We start from the raw sequence: 20,588 nt of genomic DNA, 5'->3' as shown, positions 1-20,588 counted from the left end.
CACACACACACACACACACACACAACACGCTCGACTACTTTAGTTTCTTTTACACCTAACCTTCTCAATAGTTCTACAATCTCGAATACCTCCACCCCTCTCCTTGCTTCACAAATAAGTCTGAATCCTATTCATAGGATAATAAGTATATCCTAGTATATCCATTTTCATACACCCAAATGCTTTCCCTTCACAGAATTACTCTTCCTTAACAACTATTAGAAAAAAATGGTTCATGAACTTATCTTCCGTCGAAATTCCACTTAATATACAATGTTTTTTACAGTTAGGAGAAAACTTTGCTCTTCCTCTCAATAAGAAAAACAAGATTATTTTCGAATGTATAAAGAGCGTGGAAAGTAGCACACACAGAATGCCCATCGATAGAAGGATTGAAGTTGTGAACCATTCCATTCCAATCCTAAATAATATCATTTCTTCTCCTATTTTCACATCTCCTATTGACAAACAGCTCCTAAAATTAGAATCCGACACTTGTAAATTTTTATCGACACACTCTAATATTATTTTTACTCACGCTGACAAAGGTAATGTTACAGTAGCCATGGACAAAGACACATATATCAATAAAATGACCACATTACTGAAGGACTCAAATACATATACAACTATCAAGAAAGATCCCACTAAAAAACTTACGACATCGCTAAGATCTATGCTTACTAGATGGAAGAGAAACGAGTTTATTAACGATTCTAAATATAGAGAGTTATACTGTAGCGATGGATTACTCCCGAGAGTCTATGGATAGCCGAAGATTCACAAACCCGGGTGTCCTCTCAGAATTATCGTTTCGTCGATTGACAGCCTCCTATACGCATTATCCACATTCTTACATAATATTTTGCTCAAGACTATCCCTAAGGCAGTTATATTAAAAATAGCTTTCAATTAGTCGATAAATTAAAAAGAATAGACATTAAAGAGGATCAAAAATTAATTTCCTTAGATGTTATCTCTCTTTTTACGAATGTTCCATCTGACATAGCTGTAGATTGTGTAAGTGAATATTGGGGTTTCATTTCCAAGGGATGTTCATTGCCTAAAAACGAGTTTTTGGAAGCAATACAATTTATCTTAGATTCCACATTCTTTACATTTAATAACAAAATTTATAAGCAGAGCTTCGGCACTCCCATGGGCTCTCCCTTATCACCTATGATCGCGGATTTAGTAATGAGGAGATTGGAGACGGTGTCACTGATGTCGTTAAATGTTGACATACCGTTTTTCTACAGATACGTCGATGACATTTGTACTGCAGTCCGTCCTTCAAATATCGATATTTTACTGGAAAAGTTTAATTCATTCCATCCACGTCTTCAATTCACTTTAGAACTGGGTGGAGAGAAATTAGAATTTTTAGATACTACAATAATTATCAGCAATAGAAATTTGTTTTTGATTGGTACCGTAAGCCCACTTTTTCAGAAAGATTTTTAAATTTTCACTCTAATCACCCAATTGCACAAAAGAAAGGCACAATTTTTTCGTTAATCGACAGAGCTTTTTTACTTTCTGACTTCACATTTCACAAGAAAAATTTAACTTTTATTATTAACATTTTACTAGAGAACGATTATCCATTGACGTTTATTTTCAACACTGTTAATCAACGTATAAAAAATCTACTTAAAACTAAAAATAAATGTGTATTACATGAAGATTTGGTTGACAATGTCTGTACTAATGAATCTGCATCGTGGCTTACGGTACCATTTATTCCTTTTCACACAGAGAAATTTAAACGACTCAACAGTAACGACATCAGGGTGTCATTTCGTAGTCCTAATAAGATAGGAAAATACATTAAGGTTCAGAAGGATAAATGCCCCCCTACATCAAAAAGAAATGTAGTTTATAAGATCTCGTGCAACAATTGCGATGCATCATACGTGGGCCAGACAGGCAGACAATTAAAAACCAGAATTACGGAGCATCGTAACCATATCAAATATAATACATCTACTCGATCAGTCATAACGGAGCATAGATTACAGTATGACCATGACTTCCAATGGGACAACGTAAGAGTTTTAGATGAAGAACCTTGCTACAGGAAACGCCTAACTTCCGAGATGCTCAACATCAAAAAGCAGACCGTTAGTTTAAATTTACAAACTGACACGGAAGGTCTCCACAAGGCATATACTCCTATTATAAATAAACTTTGACTCTTTGTTACTAACATTCCGTCTCCTCTCTCAGTATGTGTTGATCTGTATCGTCGACCGAATGTGTAAGAAAGTACATTATAATTATCGCACAATGTTCGCTTTATACCGACATACCATATACAGCCGTTTTCTATGGAAAAATTTCAAAGTAATTTACACATGCCTTTTGGTAAGTTATTATTGTTTGAATTTATACGTTTATATTGTAATGTGACTTTATATTGCATCTTACAATGTGAGAACTTCTTAACTGATATATGGTTATATAACTCTATGTTCCAATTGTTAATCATGTATAGATGCTGCGGCGTGATCTTGTTATTAATACAATGTTTAACAAATCCGATACGTAAATAACTCGCAATAATCTTTCTGCGATAGCCGAAACTTGTAATGCGTTTCTCAATTTATTTAATTATTATAAATGTTATATTATATTTTATATTCAGACATTTTATAATTTGACTCAATCTTTCATGCTTCACCAATTTTCGGACTAATTTTTGCGTATTGACTCTTACTTCGCCCTTTATTTATTGTTTTTATTCTTATATTATTGTTAAATCAATTAATTAACGTGTAATGCGCGTCCGCGGAGCCCTCTGAAACGAATTACGTCAGTATGACGCAATATCACGCGACGACACACGCGTGGACACGTCCGTTCAGCTCGGACGGCCAAGAGCGACTGGTGGCGTCGTCGTCCTTCCCGAGCGAATCGGCCACCTTGGCATCTTCGTCCCCTCCAACTGTCTCCGGCCAATTGCGAAATTGACGCGGCCGGATCGCCTTTCTCTTTGGGAGGAAGGGATTCAGTGCCGCGCTTACTTAGAATCTGTCCTTTTCTTTCTTCGGAAATTTCCGTTTGTGAAATTATATCGAGTTCTCTCTCGATCAGCTGTTTGAGCTGTGCTATATATATTATTTAATTCGGAGATTCCAAATAAGCGCTTCTTCAAGATATTTACTCTCTTTAACTTAACTTAAAATTAATATTACATAAATTCAACCTGTATTAAATACAAAATAAAATATATTATTAGAGAATTAAATCAAACATGAGAATTACTTTGCGACTTATACGTACGCTTGTTTCTCTTACTTTATATGACATTTCTATGTCTTTTATTAAACTATTCTCATTTCTCATATTTGATATATCTGAGTAAACACCTTTTTAGATATAACCTAAAATTTTAATATTTCTTTTTCTTTCAGGTACTTGGCAATTTCCCTGGTGATTCGTCAATGACTCAAGCTCACATGAATGAATCGAACAACGGTTAACTTATTTCTACGGTATAATATGGTAAGTATAAAATATAAATATAATAAATAAAATAAAACTTTCTCACCTAACTTTCTCATTTTCGTTCCGCACGAATTCTAATCTCTTGTGAATACCCGCGCGAAGCTATTTTTCTCATTTAACCGCTTTCGCATCCAGAGAGCTCAATAAGAGTCTCTTTCGTCTCGCTAATCGACTTTTCACGAGATTACTTAATTTAACACGTCCCGAAGACGCGTTTAAATTCCTTTAAGGAATTAATTATCTGAAATAGACAATAGGTGTATTTAACACCTTCTTCGATCTTTATCGAAGATTTAAGTCACATTACGGATATTTATGATCTCGTAATGGAAATTAACCAACTCATGAGCTTTTATAGCTCGTAATGAGTTGCTTTCAGCGCAACACGTTGTTATTAGGTTCTTTATGTAATAATTATAAATTTATATATGTTAAAAAATCAAATAAGTCTAAATGACTGTTTCTAATGTATTTATGTTGAATAAATGAGTTTTTGAACCTTTTTGTATTTTGATTATTATTTCGTGTGTTGACGCTTTTAAACATGTTAAAATTATATTTTATTAATTGAGCTCCTGACGGCTCTATTTAGCTCTAATGAAGCTGCGGCTAATTTTAGTCTGTTGTACTGCGTTTACGCAATTAATATAAATTATCCTGACTTTGGAATAAATAATAGAATAGAAGAGTGAGCTAATCTCTTATTAGAATGAGCTTGTACTATTGCTCCAAGTTATTTATTATAATTATTGGCATCTTTGGCCTCTGAAATTCAGAATATATTATTATGTGATATTAATATTAATTATATGAAAGGATATCTTTGTAAAATGTTTATTTATAAACAATCTTATCTCTAAAATACTTATATATTATTGTGTTATTTACAATGTTTGTGTGTGTCATTTTATTATATGCGGGGTGATTTTAGTTGTGTGAGAGGGCTCTTCTCGGCGTCTTCTCCCTTTTGCGTTTTCTCCGGCTGGTCCTCGTCTGCTGTCTGGCCACCGGGCTTCCCCGTTATCTGGATCCTTTCAGCTTGGCTCTGTGGAGTTAGTTATTTAATTTTTATACATGTAAAATTGAGGCGATTCGCATCGACCTCAGCGAATCTGAGTGGCGGTTGCAAGGTTAGGTTGTGACCGGCCCGAGTGTGTAATTACGTTCGATTTGCTTACTACTTGTTGAATATTCAATGAAGAATACGGTCGCCACTTCGTTTGACCTTCCAACGAAGAAGGAAGAGCTGTTCCGTTGCCAGCGGTGGATGTCCTCTGCGATGTAGCGTCTGGGATCCTCTCTCACCCTGTTGGAACTTTGGCTAGGAATTCCGCAATGAATCGATATACTCACACGATTAATAGTAATGTTATTTAATGAATAAAATGAAAGTACATCGTTTTCGCGCACTCGGAACACGTAGAAACGTGACGCACCTTTCCGGACGCTATTTCTCGTAAAATATAAAAAATCGAGGAACAATTATTATACAGGGGTCGTCTTTTATTATTGATAATTAAAAGAATTAACGTGTAACGCGCGTCCGCGGAGTCCCCTTTTTCGAATTACATCAGAGTGATGCAATATCACGCGACGACGCGCGTGCACGTCCGTACAAGATGGACGGCCAAGAGCGATTGGTGGCGTGTTCCTTCTTCTCGAGGGAATCGGCCACCTTGGCATCCTCATCCCCTCCAACTAGTCTCCGACCAATCGGAAAAATCGTCCTTTTAACGGTCGGATCTCCTCCTTCTTCGGCAGGGAATCAATGCCGTGCTTATTTAGAATCTCCATTTTCTTTTATTAGGAAAATTCCATTTATGAAGCTATTACCGGTTTTTACCTCGATCAGCTGTTCCAGCTGTTATATATATATCAATTAACTCGGAGATTCCAAATAAGCACTTATTCAAGACATTTACTCTCTTTAAATTAACTTAATATTAATCTTACATAATTCTGACCTGTATTAAATATAAAATAAAATAAATTATTAATAAATTCAATCAAACATGAGACGATATTGGCGACTTATACGTACGCTCGTATCACTTATTCTTTATGACATTTCTATGTCTTCTACTAAATTATATATTTGTCTCATGTTTGATACGTCTGAGTAAATATCTTTCTTAAGATTAAATTAAAACTTAACTTTTCTTTTTCTTTTACAGGTACTTTGAAATTTTGCCTGGTGATCTGTCAATGACTCAAGCTCACATAGATTGTACGGATAGATACTACAGCTAACTTATGTCTACGAAATAATACTGTAAGTATAATAAACATATATATTAATATTCTTGAGGCTTTCACGGGATACTGATACTGAGTATCAGGCTGCTCCTCGCCCTGATGAAGTGAACTGCAAGGTTCACGAAACGTTGGCATTCCAAGAATGGATCTAAACACGGAAAAAATCCGCGAAACGCAAGATTGTCACAAACATATATATTAAATAAAACATAAAATTTTCAATTAATCTTTTCATTTTATTTCCGCAGGAATTCTAATTTTCAGCGAATACCTGTGCGAAGCTTTTCTTATCTTTTTAACCGCTTTCGCATCTAGAGAGCTCGCTAAGAGTCTCTTTCGTATCGCTTAACTATCTATCGCGAGATTATTAATCTTTAAACGTCTTAAGGACGTGAATAAATTCCTTAATGGAATTTTTTTTAGTGCCTCTAATAGGCAACAGGTGTATTTAACACCTTCTTCGACTTTTTGTCGAAGACCTATGTCTCACTACGGGTATTAATGATCTCGTAGTGGAATTTAATTTAACTCATGAGCTTTTATAGCTCTTATTGAGTTTTAAGCGTAACACGTTTGTAATCGGTTCTTTATGTAATTATTGTATTTTTATTTATGTTGAAAATCAAAATTTTCTAATTTTTCTAATTTTGCAATTTGTTCTGACTTTATTTATTAAAGTTTCTAATTTTTTGTTACTTTCTTTATTTCTAAATTCTGGCTCTTTTTGTATTATATTCATTTTATTTGACTCGACTTTATCATTATATATCTTTTTTGGAATTAAAATTTTTTCTTTTGGCACTGAATTTATATCTTCTGAATTTACTTTTGTTTTTTCTGAATATGAATTATTCTCTTGAGAATTTACTTTAACGTTATCAAAATGTTTTTTAGGTGCATTTATTTTTACTGGCTCTAACATGACTTTTAATATTTTGTTTGTATTTTGTTTCAGGATTTCTTCAGGATATGGACCTGGTAAGGCTAAAGGATCTTTGGAATTTGGATACTGTACCTCTCCTCGCCAATTCGGACTTGTAGGATTTACGGGTAAGTTCTCTCCTCGCCTTTCTTGACTTTCGACTATTATGAAATTTTTATATTGATCTTGCCAATCATACCTTATAGGTTTTTTATTCATTATTGTATCTGAAAAATTTATTTGATTATTATTTTTGTTTTCATTTTCACTGTTTAATTCTATTGCTTTTACTTTATTATTTGAATTTAACTTTACATTTCTCTTATTATTGCAATTTGATTTTACTGATTTTACTTTATAAATTTTTGAACAATGAGTCTTTAATTTTTTATTAACAGGTGAATCATTTAATTCATTTACTGAAATTGTTATTACTTTAATATTATCTTTTTTATCAATTTTTTGATTATCTTTAATACTTGTATCTTTAACTTCCTGAACGTTTTTATTTTTATTCTCCTTGAGTTGTATAGATTCTAGAAATTTTAATTTTCTCTTTAATTTTGAAATTTGTTCACGTTTGTCTACGTTACTTTCTGTATCAGATATTGTATCATCGGAATATATTACATTTAAATTTCTTATATTTATTTCCCTGTGCTCTTCGCGGTAATTAGATTGTCTGTGATGTTTAAGTTGCCTACTATATACGTTCCGTCATCTAAGAGATATGCGTTAGGTCTTACAATGTCCTCCACCCTATACGATCCTTCATAAACTAGATGAATTTTTCGCGTAGTCCTACGACTAGCATCGGATCGACGATGGATTTTTTTCCAGACAAAATCGCCTATTTGATAAATTTGTGCAGTTTCTTTCTTATTAAATTGAATTTTACGTTTATTCGCGGCTCTTTCAAGGTTTCTACTCGCGATTTCTATTTTTTCGATTCTATCATATTGTTCATATTGTTCTGGTCTAAGCACGGGATCTATTTCTAAATTTATTTCTCCATCCATGTGGAATTTATCAGGTGGGAAACCTGTAGATGAATGCGCTGTGGCGTTAATTACTACTTCTGTTCTAAGTATTATTTGGTCCCAATTTGTATGTCTTTCGCTCGCGTATGTACGTATGACGCGGCCTAATTCACGCATTACCCTTTCGACTGGGTTGCTTTGTGGATTATACGGAGTTGTTTTTCTTATTGCAAATTCATTATCATAGGCAAAATCATGCCATCTATTCGTTAAAAATTGACCTCCGTTATCAGTTAATATTTCTTCTGGTAACCCTACAGTGGGGAAATAATCTTCAGTTAAAATTGTTGTTATTGTATCAAGACTTTGGTTTTGCATGGGATATAACTTTGTATATTTTGAAAATTAATCCATTAGTAAGAGTATATATTTAAATTTATTATTTGATTGTGGCAAAGGGCCAAATATATCCATTGAAACTACTTTTCCTGGTGCATCCAGCAGTTCATGATATTGTTCTCCTACCGTTGCCCTTGTATAGTACTTCGTAGCCTGACAAATTTCGCAAGACGCTACTACGTCCCTAGCTATTCTATTTAAATTTTCTATCCAAAAGTATTGTTTTGCAAAGCTAATTATTTTATCTGTTCCAAAATGTAAGAGTAACTCGTGGATCTTGTAAACTAATTTACAGCTTATTTCTGGTGGTATCATTATTCTTTCATAAAATTCGTCCCCATAAAATCTGATAAGACCATCTCTAATATAGTAGTGTTCTTGGTCATTCGCTGCGGTATCTAATAACCACGCATCATTTTGTTGAGCTTCACGAATCATATCGATCCACTCGGTAGTATTTAAACCATCATTAGGATCATTAATTAATGCAATTGTTTTTTCATCTGAAATATTTTTATGTAATCTAGATAACTTGTCTGCATGCGTATTTTGCTTACCGGGTATATGTACTATTTCTAAATCGAATTCTTGGAAAAATTCAAACCAACGTGCTATTCTACCGTTGTTTGTTATACATGTGGATAAAAATTAGGTTGTCAAATATGAAATGAAACAAAATTTTAATAAAATAAAACTCTATTTTTTTCAAATAAAAACTTTATATTTTTAATCAAAGTATACACTCAGATTATCGACACTTTTGCCATTTCAACGGTAGCTCGTTTATCCCTTTGCTGTAGAAGCCTGACTCACGGGAGTCGATGAACTGTTGAAAGGCCGTTTTCACAGCCTCTGCGGAATTGAATTTTTTTCCCGACAAGAAGTTGTCCAAATTTTGAAAGAAGTGGTAGTCAGTGGGTGCAAGGTCTGGCGAGTATGGTGGGTGACAGAGGATTTCTAACTTCAACTGCTGTAGCTTTGCCACGGTCATTCGTGCGGTGTGAGATCGAGCGTTGTCGTGCAAGAGGATGGGAGCCGATCGATTGACCAATCTCGGCTGTTTAATCGCAAGATTTCGCATCATATCGTCTAGTTGCTTGCAGTAGACATCAACCGTGATCGATGTGCCAGGTTCCATGAAGCTATGGTGGATGACACCTGAGCCAGATCACCAAACAGTCACCATCAGCTTCTTCTGGTGGATGTTCCGTTTGGGGCAGTGATTTGGTGGTTCAGCTCGGTCCAACCACTGCGATGAACGCCTACGATTGTCGTACATGATCCATTTTTTATCGCAGGTAACAATTTGATTGAGAAATGGTTCGGTTTTGTTGCGGAATAAAAGAGAAAGGCATGTCTTGAGTCGTCGTTCTTTTTGCGCATCGTTCAATTCGTGAAGCATCCACTTGTCCAGCTTTTTCACTTTGCCGATTTGCGCCAAATGAGTCAGGATTGTTTGCTTTGATACATCGATAATTAATGCTAATTCACGTGCACTTTGGCTGGGATCCGCTTCCACGGTGGCTTTCAGGACATCATTATCCACCCGAGTCTCAGGTCGACCACGTGGTTCATTGTACAGAACGAAATCTTTTAAACCAACGAGCTACCGTCGCGTTCGTAGCCATTTGGGAACACACTGTTGATATTGTCGACTGCCTGCCGATATTGTGGCTCCACGGTGGAACTCATATTTCATCAAAAACGAATTTCGCTGTTTTTCATGACTTCGTTAAAACGTCTATTGACAAAAAACTATTTAATATTTTTTAAATATTAAAAATGATTCTAACAGAAGAAAAATGAATCTTTTAAACAACAACAAGTTTATATCAACAGATGGCATCAGAGTGAAGTTATACGAGATTGAAATCAAGGATATGAAGTTTGCTCCATTTCATACAACCTAATAAGTTGATAATGCTTTAGCAGATAAGAGAGGTCTCAGAGATGTGGTACGAGGAACCCCTGGATTTGGTCCTTATTATTTATCCTTTTAATTCGAGGGTGTAAGTGGAGGCTTCTTTGGAAACCTTTCTTTTGAGGCTTCGTCTAACAGATTAGAGAACGAACCTCCATTTACGAATCCTGGTTGTCCCATCATACCTCGTGCTATTGTATTGAGTACGGATGGTCGTTCAGTTGGAAACATTATGTGATCTCTTAAGGTTTCCAGGTCTTCATCTGAATATATTCCGCTCGTGGCGAGTGATCCTGGGTGAGTGATATATTTCCAAGTTGGTCTAGTCGCTGGTTTCAGAACAACGGGTGGTAAGCTCTCTACTGGTCGGGGCGTAAACCTGTACCATGCATCTCCTAGAAGGTACATGGCGGGTACTAGTGAATTGCAAGTGACTTGTCTCATCAGGATATGGGTTTGCGGAGTTAGAAACTCCGTTTCGTTATTTCTAATTATAGGTAACTGATCGTAACATTCTTGAGTTGAGGCGAGTTTGACTTTAACGGGCACGCATTTTACTATGTGTATTACTTCTCCGGCTAGTAAGGCCATATAGCCGGGCCCTTGCATTATGTGATAAGCGAAAGCATCTGGCGAATGAGTGGCGCGGGCTAGGGCGTTCTTTAATATTTTCTGTTCGAGTTACATTGTTGTTGAAGTACATTCCGGTATAATTGACTTATTTGGGTGCGTATGTGTTTTTCTACATATACAAATTTAGAGTTCATGTAGGTAAAAATGTCAAGGTTTTCTGGCTTATGTACTTTGCTGAAAACTTTATTATCGGATACTGTTTCGAAAATTAATAACTTTGGATGTTCGGTTCGTATCAGAACATGCCCGTACATTGTTTCCACCCCCTTTTTCATTAAGGCAAAAACGGTATCTTGTGAATTCAAAGTGTAGACTATATGAGGTTGTACGCCTGTATTGTCTGTCAATATTTCCGCAAATCCAGTGTAAAATGCGCCGTAATTAGATATTCCGCAGGAATCTTGTGCAGGTAGAGCATTCCAATAAGTATTTCCTCCTTCAACATCCACGCAATGGGTGGCGGCAAATTCGCAAGTTACACCTGATCGCAGAATCACTTGATTGGTATTTAATCGTACTGTGGCTTGGTAATCTAATAGTGTAAATGTTAAGGTTGCTAATACAATGACATCGGTCCATGTTCCATAGGGGTCGCAATATGTGCTTCCGCTACATGATCCGTCATTATCCACTTGTCCTGCTAAGGTGGCTGCTCTAGAATCTGTTTGATTTGACTTTAGTCCAGTTATGTGAATATGTCCCAATTGAAAGTATCCCATAATGTGCATTATTAAATAGAACTTTTTTATTAAATATAACTTTGTTAATTGTGTGTTCCTATCGTCGTCTACTTTACATCATTGAGACAATATGAGATTGTAGAATTGCGAAAAGTGAGATGTGATCTCTTTGATAGTTTTATATATGGACCGCATTTTAAGAATTCAACTAATTTTTCACTGGACAATATAATTTGACCGAATTTTCTGGTATTGTATGTAAGAGTGTTTATTTTACATTGAAAATGACCCGATCGGTGTCGAAACGTTTGTATATATACGTTTATTAAAGCTCTTACATTAATAATTGGTTCGTTGCCCTTCTTTTATTCTGTATCTTTTCACATGCCTCGCGAGATGTTTCTTGTATATACGAGTATTTATCATTGTGTACATCCATGGTATGGGAGAACATTCCACATTTTTTACAGCTCTATCGATCTCTACTTTACATTAGATTATTTTTGTGGATTTGAATTCATTAATTTGAACGAGTTGTATAAATTTTAGGGTCTTATTAACATTTTGTGGTGGTATATCACACTCCTCGATATTAAGTAAGGACATTGTATTAGGTGTACAAAAAAGTTCAGAGCTTTTTTTTGTAAAATTCAATCTTTATTCAAAAACAAACGAAAAAATATTAATCAGCGAAATATTCTCCGTTTGCATCAACGACCTTTTGCCATATTTCGGGTAGCTTGCGAATTCCTTGACGATAGAAACTCACCGGCTTCGAAGCGATAAAGTCATCAATGCATTTTCGTATTTCTTCTAATCTCACGAAATGTGTATCAGCCAAATGATGCTGCAGCGACCGAGGTAGTAATCGAGGTAGTAATCGGAAGGCGCCATGTCTGGGCTATACGCCGCGTGCGGAAGAAGTTCCCAGCCTAACGCAAAGATATGGTCCTGAGTCGCTTTCGCAATTGTGGTCGAGCATTGTCATGAAGCAAGATCACTTTACGACGTCCTTGGCCAGTAAATGGCCTCTTTTCTTCTAATGCATCGCTCAAATTGGTCAATTGTTGTTGGTAGCGGTCTGCCGTGATTGTTTCACCCGGTTGTAACAACTCGTAGTACAACACACCTTTCCAATCCCACCAGATACAGAGCAAAACCTTCTTGGCGTGGATATTGGGCTTTGGCGTCGATGTCGAAGGTTGACCAGGATCAACCCATGATTTTCTACGTTTAGGGTTATCATAAAGAATCCACTTTTCATCGCCTGTAATGATTTTGTGCAGAAAATCTTTTTTCCGGAACTTTGAAAGCAAAGTGAGTGCAGTGTCACGCCGTCGATTTTTGTTGTCTTCGGACAATTCATGCGGAACCCATCTGCCTTCCTTCTGAACCTTTCCCATCGTACGTAATCGTACGGAAATGGCTTGCTGCGTAACGCTAAGCTGTTCTGCAAGCTCCTTTTCAGTTTGCGCAGAGTTTATATCCAGCAGTGCTTGCAATTCGTCCGTTTCAATCTTTTCAGGGCGTCCAGCACGCGATTCATCTTTAAGACTGAAATCTCCTTGGCGAAACTTTTGATACCATCTTTTACATGTAGCATGACTTACAGCGTTCTCTCCATATGCAGCACAAATCATTGCAGTGGCTTCAGCAGCATTTTTCTTCAGATGAAACGCGAAGTGGACGGAAAATCGAATATGCTCTTTTGTTATTGCCATCGTGAACACTACTGATTTTTGAGTTTATATGCATCAAATGCCAAACCATGACATTTTAGAAGGCCAAATGTTAACGCTTTAAAACCGCAAAAGGGCGGGAAGATATATGTATAAAATTTAAATTGTTATTTCGGTTGTATGAAATCTAAAGCTCAGAACTTTTTTGTACACCTAATAGTTATGTTTGCTAACGGTGATCCGCAATCGTAGCCTATTATCCCGTAGGTTTCTTGGGTCCAAATTATTAATAATACTATTGTCGTAATTCGTCCAACCATCCGGGGATCCATCTGAAATTTTATTGGGTTATTATTATTAATTGGCTTGATTATTGAGAGTTGATTTTATGTAAGAGGACCGCAATCTATTGGGATGTACTCGACTGTTTTTCTTTATTCTAATCTTTATGTTGTTCCGATTTAATATTTCCAACACCTCGTGAGGTCCAGTATATTGGTCCTCGAATTTCCCTGGTTTTGGCCCCTTTAATAGGAATACATGATCTCCTGGTTGAAATAGTTGCGGGTTAGCCTTCTATCATAACATTTTTTAGATTTTATTTTGGCTGCTACTACGTTTTCACGGGCATTTCCTTGAATAGTATGGAGCTGCGTAACTAAATTTATCAAACATTCGTCATAGCTTGCCAGTTTGTCTTCGGGACCTAGTAACTCATTTGATGGAATTCTTGCTATTTTGCCGAATACCAGTTCGTACGGAGTATATTTGGTAGCCTCGTGGATGCTGGTGTTGTAAGTAAACATCGCGAGGCTGATCCATCTGTCCCATTGCTTTTGCGTATCTGCGTATTGTTTTAAGTATTCCCCCAGTGCGTGATGTGATCTTTCTAGTGATCCATTTGATTGAGGGTGAAAAGCAGTTGTGCGAAATTTGCGGATTCTAAATATTTTCGCGATCTTTTTCATTAAATTGATCTGTTAGTATAGCCTTAGGTGATCCTAGTACGCAAATAAATCTGTCCACGAAAGCTTCTGCTATTGTTTCAGAAGTTTGATCTGGCAAAGGTATCCCCATGCAGAATTTGGTTAACTGATCTTGTAGTGTTAAAATGTATTCGTTACCTCTTTCGGTTCTAGGCAGAGGTCCTACGACATCCATGGCAACTTTATCAAAGGACGATCCTGGTGTGTCCGTAATCATCATAGGTTGTTTAGTTTTTACTCGTACTAACTTTTTCAGTTGACATTGCAAGCATTGTTGAATATATCGCTGAACATCAGATTTTAGATTTTCCCAGTAATATTTGTGTTTTATTCTATGGTATGTTTTTGTAACACCTCGATGTCCTCCAGTAGGTGAACAGTGCATTTCGTCAATTATGGTAGAGCGCAGGTCCTTAGGAGAATATTTGATTAATCCATTGCATATAATTAGTTTAGTCGCGGAGTCAATAAAGGTTACTTGTAACAAGGATTTTATATCACTCCATGGTACGTTGTTAACAGAATCTGTTTTTGCAATACTAATTGTTTCTAATTTCAGTTTATCGATGATACTGCGTAGACCCTTTATTACTGTGGTGATTTGGTTTAAAGTCATCGTTGGACCTTCTCGTTGTCCTTCGCTAACAGGGAGAACTATGTGATAGTATCTTTTATGCTTTACTACCTTTGCTTCTCCAAGGATAAGAGGTGTCAAATTCAGAATTTCATTACGTTCAAATAATTTTTGCGAACCTGAGTCTAATGGTTTCCCGTTGGTATCAACAAAGTATGCAATATTATCCCTGCGTAAAAATAATAAATCGCGACTGTCGATTATGGTATTTTTGAATGTTTGAATGTGGGTAATGGTAGGTTTTGTTTTTGAGGTTTTGTCTCTGTTGATTTTTGGCTCTTGATCTTCGTCTTCGCTGCTTGCGTCGTCCTCAGTATCGCTTTCCTTGTCTGATGGGGCGTTTTTGTCTTTTAATTCCTGGATTTTATCTTCCTTTCCTTGTGGTCCTTCTTATAAATTTCTCTTTCTTGTTTGACTTCGGGTTTGCATTTCGTCGTGTATAGGAGGGTCATGAATCAATGCCCTCTCAGTGATTTGTACACTCGGCGGATCACGAGGTCCTTCGTGTGTAAATGGCATTAAATCAGTGTTTCCATCAGAATAGTTATCGGATATTAGCTCTTCAATTTCTTCGTCGTCGGAGAGATGTAGTTTGAAGCTCTCATCTTCTTCCTCTTCATCAGATTCTTCTAGCATCTTGGAAATTGTTTCTGAATCCTTCGGATTGTTAGGGTTTAGATTGTTGTTTCGATTAATTACATTACAATTTGCTTCTTCAAAATCTACAGGATTTCTGGATAAGGCATCGGCGTTTACGTTGGTTTTACCCGCTTTATATACAACGTCGTAGTCATATTCTGCGAGCTTTAATCTCCAGCGGAGTATTCTCATATTAGCATCTTGTGCATTCTTAAACCAAAGTAACGGTTTATGATCTGTGACCAATGTAAATTTTCTCCCGTATAAGTATGGTCGGAAATGTTTCACACAATATACTATTGCTAACGCTTCCTTTTCATACGTATCGTATCTAATTTCGTTGTCAGTCAAGGTTCGTGAGGCGTATGCTATTGGTTGGTCTTTATTTATTTTTCCTTGGGACAATATGCCTCCTACGGCTATCCCAGAAGCATCTGTTGTTAGGATGAAAGGTTTTGAGAAATCAGGGTACTGTAAAACAGGCTCTTCGCATAATCTTTGTTTTAATGTTTCAAATGATTCTTCTTGATCGGAAGTCCACTCGAAACGTATATCGTTTTTTAATAGGTTTGTTAAAGGTTTGGCTAATCTGGAGAAATTCGGAATGAATCTCCTATAATATCCTGCTAATCCGAGAAATTGTTTAATATTCTTTAGCGTTTTGGGTCTAGGGAAATGTTTTACAGATTCTAATTTTTTGGGATCAGGTTTGACCCCGTCTTTACTAATTATGTGTCCCAAATAATTCATTTCTGATTTTAAGAATTCACATTTGTCGGGCTGTAATTTTAAATCGGCCTTGCGGAGTCGTTCGATTAGTGCGTTATATTTTTGCTCATGTTCTTCTAATGTAGCAGCGTAAATAACAATATCGTCCTATGTGACAATCTTGCGTTTCGCGGGTTTTCTCCGTGTTTAGATCCATTCTTGGAATGCCAACGTTTCGTGAACCTTGCAGTTGGCATTCCAAGAATGGATCTAAACACGGAGAAAACCCGCGAAACGCAAGATTGTCACATAGGTAACACCCGTGAAAGCCTCAAGAATATTAACAATATCGTCCATATAAACGAACAGTTCTTTTCCTTGTAGCCCTGTCAAAACCAAATCCATTAATCGCTGGAAGGTAGAGGGAGCGTTTTTTAATCCAAAAGGCATTCGGTCAAAATCGTAGTGACCAAAAGGAGTTGTGAATGCTGTTTTATGACTATCCACAGGGTCCATTTTTATTTGGTGAAATCCAGAAACTATCGCATACTGAGAAATATTACGCTCCGCCTAATTGATTAAGATATCGACAATGTTAGGAAGCGGATAGGCGTCGCCGATGGTTTTATTATTTAAGCTTCGAAAATCCAGAACCATTCTCCAGCGTTTGTTTCCCTTTGAGTCTTCTTTTTTGGGGACTATCCATATAGGCGTGTTATACGGTGACTGAGAAGGTTTTACGATCCCTCCCTCTAGCAGTTCTTCTATCTGCCTGTTTATTTCTTCTTTATGAATTTGCGGGAATCTGTATTGTCGCGTATTTATAGGTCGGTCGTCTGTTGTAGGTATTCGATGTTGTAATGTACTCGTAGCTGTCAACTTTTCTCCAGGGATGTGAAATCTGTCCTGGCTCTCAGTTATGAGTTTCGTTATATTTATTTTTTCCCGGAAATTTAAATGCCCTAACAATTTCATAATTTCTACGAGTCTTTTCCCCGCGGTTTCTTCTGATACCATTAAGTATTCGTGTAATATTTTTAATGTAATATTTTTCATAACTTCGTTTCGAGGTTCCTGTTCAGTTCCTTCCTTGTGGTTTGACTTGCGCCTCCGCATTAATTTTTCTATCATTTGTTGAATTTGTGTAGACGCTAGGATTTTAGAAGATGGCTTATTTCTTTTGGAATTACGAACACTAATATAAGGATGATTGCATCTTTTCTAGAAGTTCATCGATAGTAACGTGAGAGGTTTGATTATTATCATCCGGGGTGATTCCAACCCTCGGGAATTTCATTTTTTCTAAGGACATTAAGGAGTCCTTGACTTTTGATTCCTTTAAATAGGATTGAGTCGTATTGCGCAGTGAGGTTTGATTACTTCCCTCCTCGAAATTGACAAGAGTAGAATTTACCAGAGAGGTACGGAAACTTTTCTCTGGAATTCTAGGATTATATAAGTTTTCAGGAGAGGTTTGGAAACTTCCCTCTCCAAGGATTTTGGATTTTAGGACTTCGAAGGGGATGTAGAAATCTTCCTCTCGACGAATATCCAGAGTAGAATTTTTACTTGGTTTGTTAGTTCCTCTCGTTAATTTATTCTCATCTTTTTCTTTAAATACTTCATTCTTTTCATTTGTTTTTCCGTCGTTCATTCCTCCCGTCCTAGCGACTACGTCTTCATTCGTAGTTTCGTTGTTGGTATCATTTATACTAGCGTCGTTACCAAGGTCGTCAAAATGAGGTTGAGTATCCTTTGGATGACTAAAACGATTTCGCGTATTTGCAATTTCTCTTTGATTATCCCACATATCAGTGCTTGAATTGTCGAATAATTCACTCAGAGGTCTAAGGCGTAAGGTTGGTACTTGAACTTCAACTTCCCTATCTAACGTGCTTACGATGTTTAAATATGCCTTTCCGGAGACATTTTCTACTATAGTGTCTCCTAGATAAATTCCGGGTGTTATTTTCAATTTTGGTACGTAGCTTATTTTTATTTCTGGTTTCCTATTCTCACATAAAATAAAGATTCTGATCGTGGTGGTGTGATGATGGTTTCTGGTGAAAAGAAAGGTATATTAATTCCTGCCACATCTAAATATCCTTTCGCGTAATTTATTTTCGAAGAAGTCTGTTGGAGGAAATCGTTACCTAGTATGCCAGATTGCGAGATTGGAAAATTGTTTGACACGAGGTGAAATGTTACTTCTTGTTTGAAAAGAGTTACGGTTATTTCTCCAAGAGTGTAAACTGGATATTCGTTTATCCCGTTCAATTTTAAAATATTGTTATAATTGACAGTTTTGTTTTTGGGAACAAATTCTTCTTTAATTACATTGGGTCCAGAACCCGTGTCTAACATCAATGTTATTGGCGGAGTGAAATCGCAATTGTTTATTTGAATAGTTGGAGCGTGACTACCATATGTTTATCGAAATTTATTGTTACTTGTCGTATGCTCGACACGTTTTCACCTACTTGGTTTCTTGGGGAGTCGCGGGGTGTAAGATTCGTTCGGACCCCTGCTGTACACCCGATTTCGAGGGACCTTGAAAGTTTCCCTGATTATCGTTTTTCCTATGGTTATTACTAGCAATACGCAATTTACATGATTCAATCAAGTGCCCTGTTTCCTTGCAGTACCGACAGAAAATATTATCTGTAATATTTTGTTGTTGATTTAAATTTAAGCGACAACCTTTGGCGACGTGCCCAAAGTTATTGCATACCTGACAGACAAATTTAGATTTATTATTTTGACCGCTGTCAGCGTTTTGCCTCTTCCAACAACTACTAGCAAGGTGGCCGGGTTTATCGCACCATTGACAATTAACGGGATGTTTATTCACGGAAAAATTGACGTTATTGCTTGAGCGACACGTTTTAGCAATATGTCCAGGTTTTGAACATAATTGACAGTTTTCGATATTTGTTTGTAATACGTTTATGGGTCGAGAGGATCGAGGATCGCGAAATCGACATTTATCGGCACCGTGACCCCGTTTTCGACAGATTTGACAGACCAAAATTTCTGTCCCTAAATCGGGTTTTAGTTGGGAAATTGATGTAAATTTTTTGCAATTAGTAGCTACATGACCTTCCTTATGGCATATTTGACAATTTTCCTTTAAAGTGCTAGCAGAATCACACGGTGTATGATCTGACCTTTCTCTTTGTCCCTGTCGCAAATCTGTCATCTCCTGCAGCTCTCTCTCTATCCTTAGTGCGTCAGCTACAGTCTCTTGTACATCTAGGTTCCTAGTTATTCTCTGTTCTATTTCGGATTTTAGTCCTCTTATAAAACATTTGCACATATCTTTTTCTAGTGAGGCTTTAATGATTGGACCTGCTGTGTCATTTCCAGGGTTTCTACATGTTTCTAATATTTGTTTTCCTAAGATTTTTACTCTATTCGCGTACGTGATTACATCTTCGTTATTTCTTTGGTAAATGCTCCCTAATTCCCCTTGCAACTGATATACATTTTTAGGAGGCCCATAGATTTCAAGTACTGCGTTAATTCGTTATTAAAATTCCTATCTTTGTTGCGGTGCGCCTTCCCCACTATCCTGGTTCTTATAATTTTTGTAAATTGCGATTCTGCCTCAGCGGGCATACACCTCGCCTCTTCACATCCTTCGACAAAATAAGTTAATGGTATATTCTGACCATCGAAGAAAGGGACGGCTTCAACGGCATATTTCAAAGTATCAAACAAATTACCATTTCTCACCGTTCCCTTGGGACCTTCAGGTTTAGGGGTAGCCATAATACTGAACCCTGGGTGTATCGTTTCGTCTATAAGATCGTAGGAAGAGCCGAGATCGAGCACAAGGGGTTTCGAAAAGTTCGTTGAAATATCTTCAGTAATTTCTAATTTATTAAATTCGAGACCACAGAGTCTCCAACAGTGGGTTGAGAGGGTTTGGCAGGAGTAGAAGTGTATATTGTGTCTGGTGTGTTTGATTCAAATTCGACTGAGCAATTCTATAAAGATTTTCCGCCGTAGATTTTTCGGTCATAGGATCCGAGTTCATTACCTCCACCAAAAATCGCACTTTTCATTCCGGACGAGCCCCCAATTTTTAAGGTTACGTCCAACCTCCGAGGTTCTTTATCTCATGGAAAACGAGGAGTTTAGGAGTAGAAAAAAGGGAGTGGGAGGGTGGTAACGCAACCGAAACTGTTTTCCGCGGCTTATCACTCCGTGGACGCGTGCCACGAGTCGGAAGCACTTGTGCAAGTCTTCGGAGCGGGTCAACGCCTATACAGGTGCTATAACGCCGACCGAGACAGTGCCACCGTTGATCCTTTATTTCGGTCAAGGAACTTAATCCCTGTGACCGGGGATAGGACCCGTACGACCCTCGGTTAGATGCAATGAATCGGATGTTAAGTTGTTCAACTTAACATCATTTATTCATCAATTATAAAGTCATACCCGATTATATACTTGAGTAAATATATATATATTTGTATCTATTAGCGTTTGCAACTATGAACTACGTTTTATTTCCATATTTGTTACGAGTTCTAGGCTTCTTACATAATACGAACGTCTGTGTGTGTGCGTGTGTGCGTGCGTGCGTGCGTGCGTGCGTGCGTGCGTGCGTGCGTGCGTGCGTGCGTGCGTGCGTGC

At 37.0% G+C, this 20,588-nt stretch overlaps 1 pseudogene; it reads right to left on the bottom strand.

Moving 5' to 3' along the window:
* Positions 1–8,793: 8,793 nt before the first annotated feature.
* On the bottom strand, positions 8,794–9,766 carry LOC108730819 (histone-lysine N-methyltransferase SETMAR-like; annotated as a pseudogene).
* Positions 9,767–20,588: the final 10,822 nt, after the last annotated feature.

The sequence above is a fragment of the Mycetomoellerius zeteki genome, unplaced genomic scaffold, assembly GCF_001594055.1.
Source record: "Mycetomoellerius zeteki isolate Tzet28-1 unplaced genomic scaffold, Tzet1.0 scaffold963, whole genome shotgun sequence".
Taxonomy (NCBI): Eukaryota; Metazoa; Arthropoda; class Insecta; order Hymenoptera; family Formicidae; genus Mycetomoellerius; species Mycetomoellerius zeteki.
The sequence above is the reverse complement of the archived record's forward strand: the minus strand, read 5'-3'. Positions and strand labels throughout refer to the sequence as shown.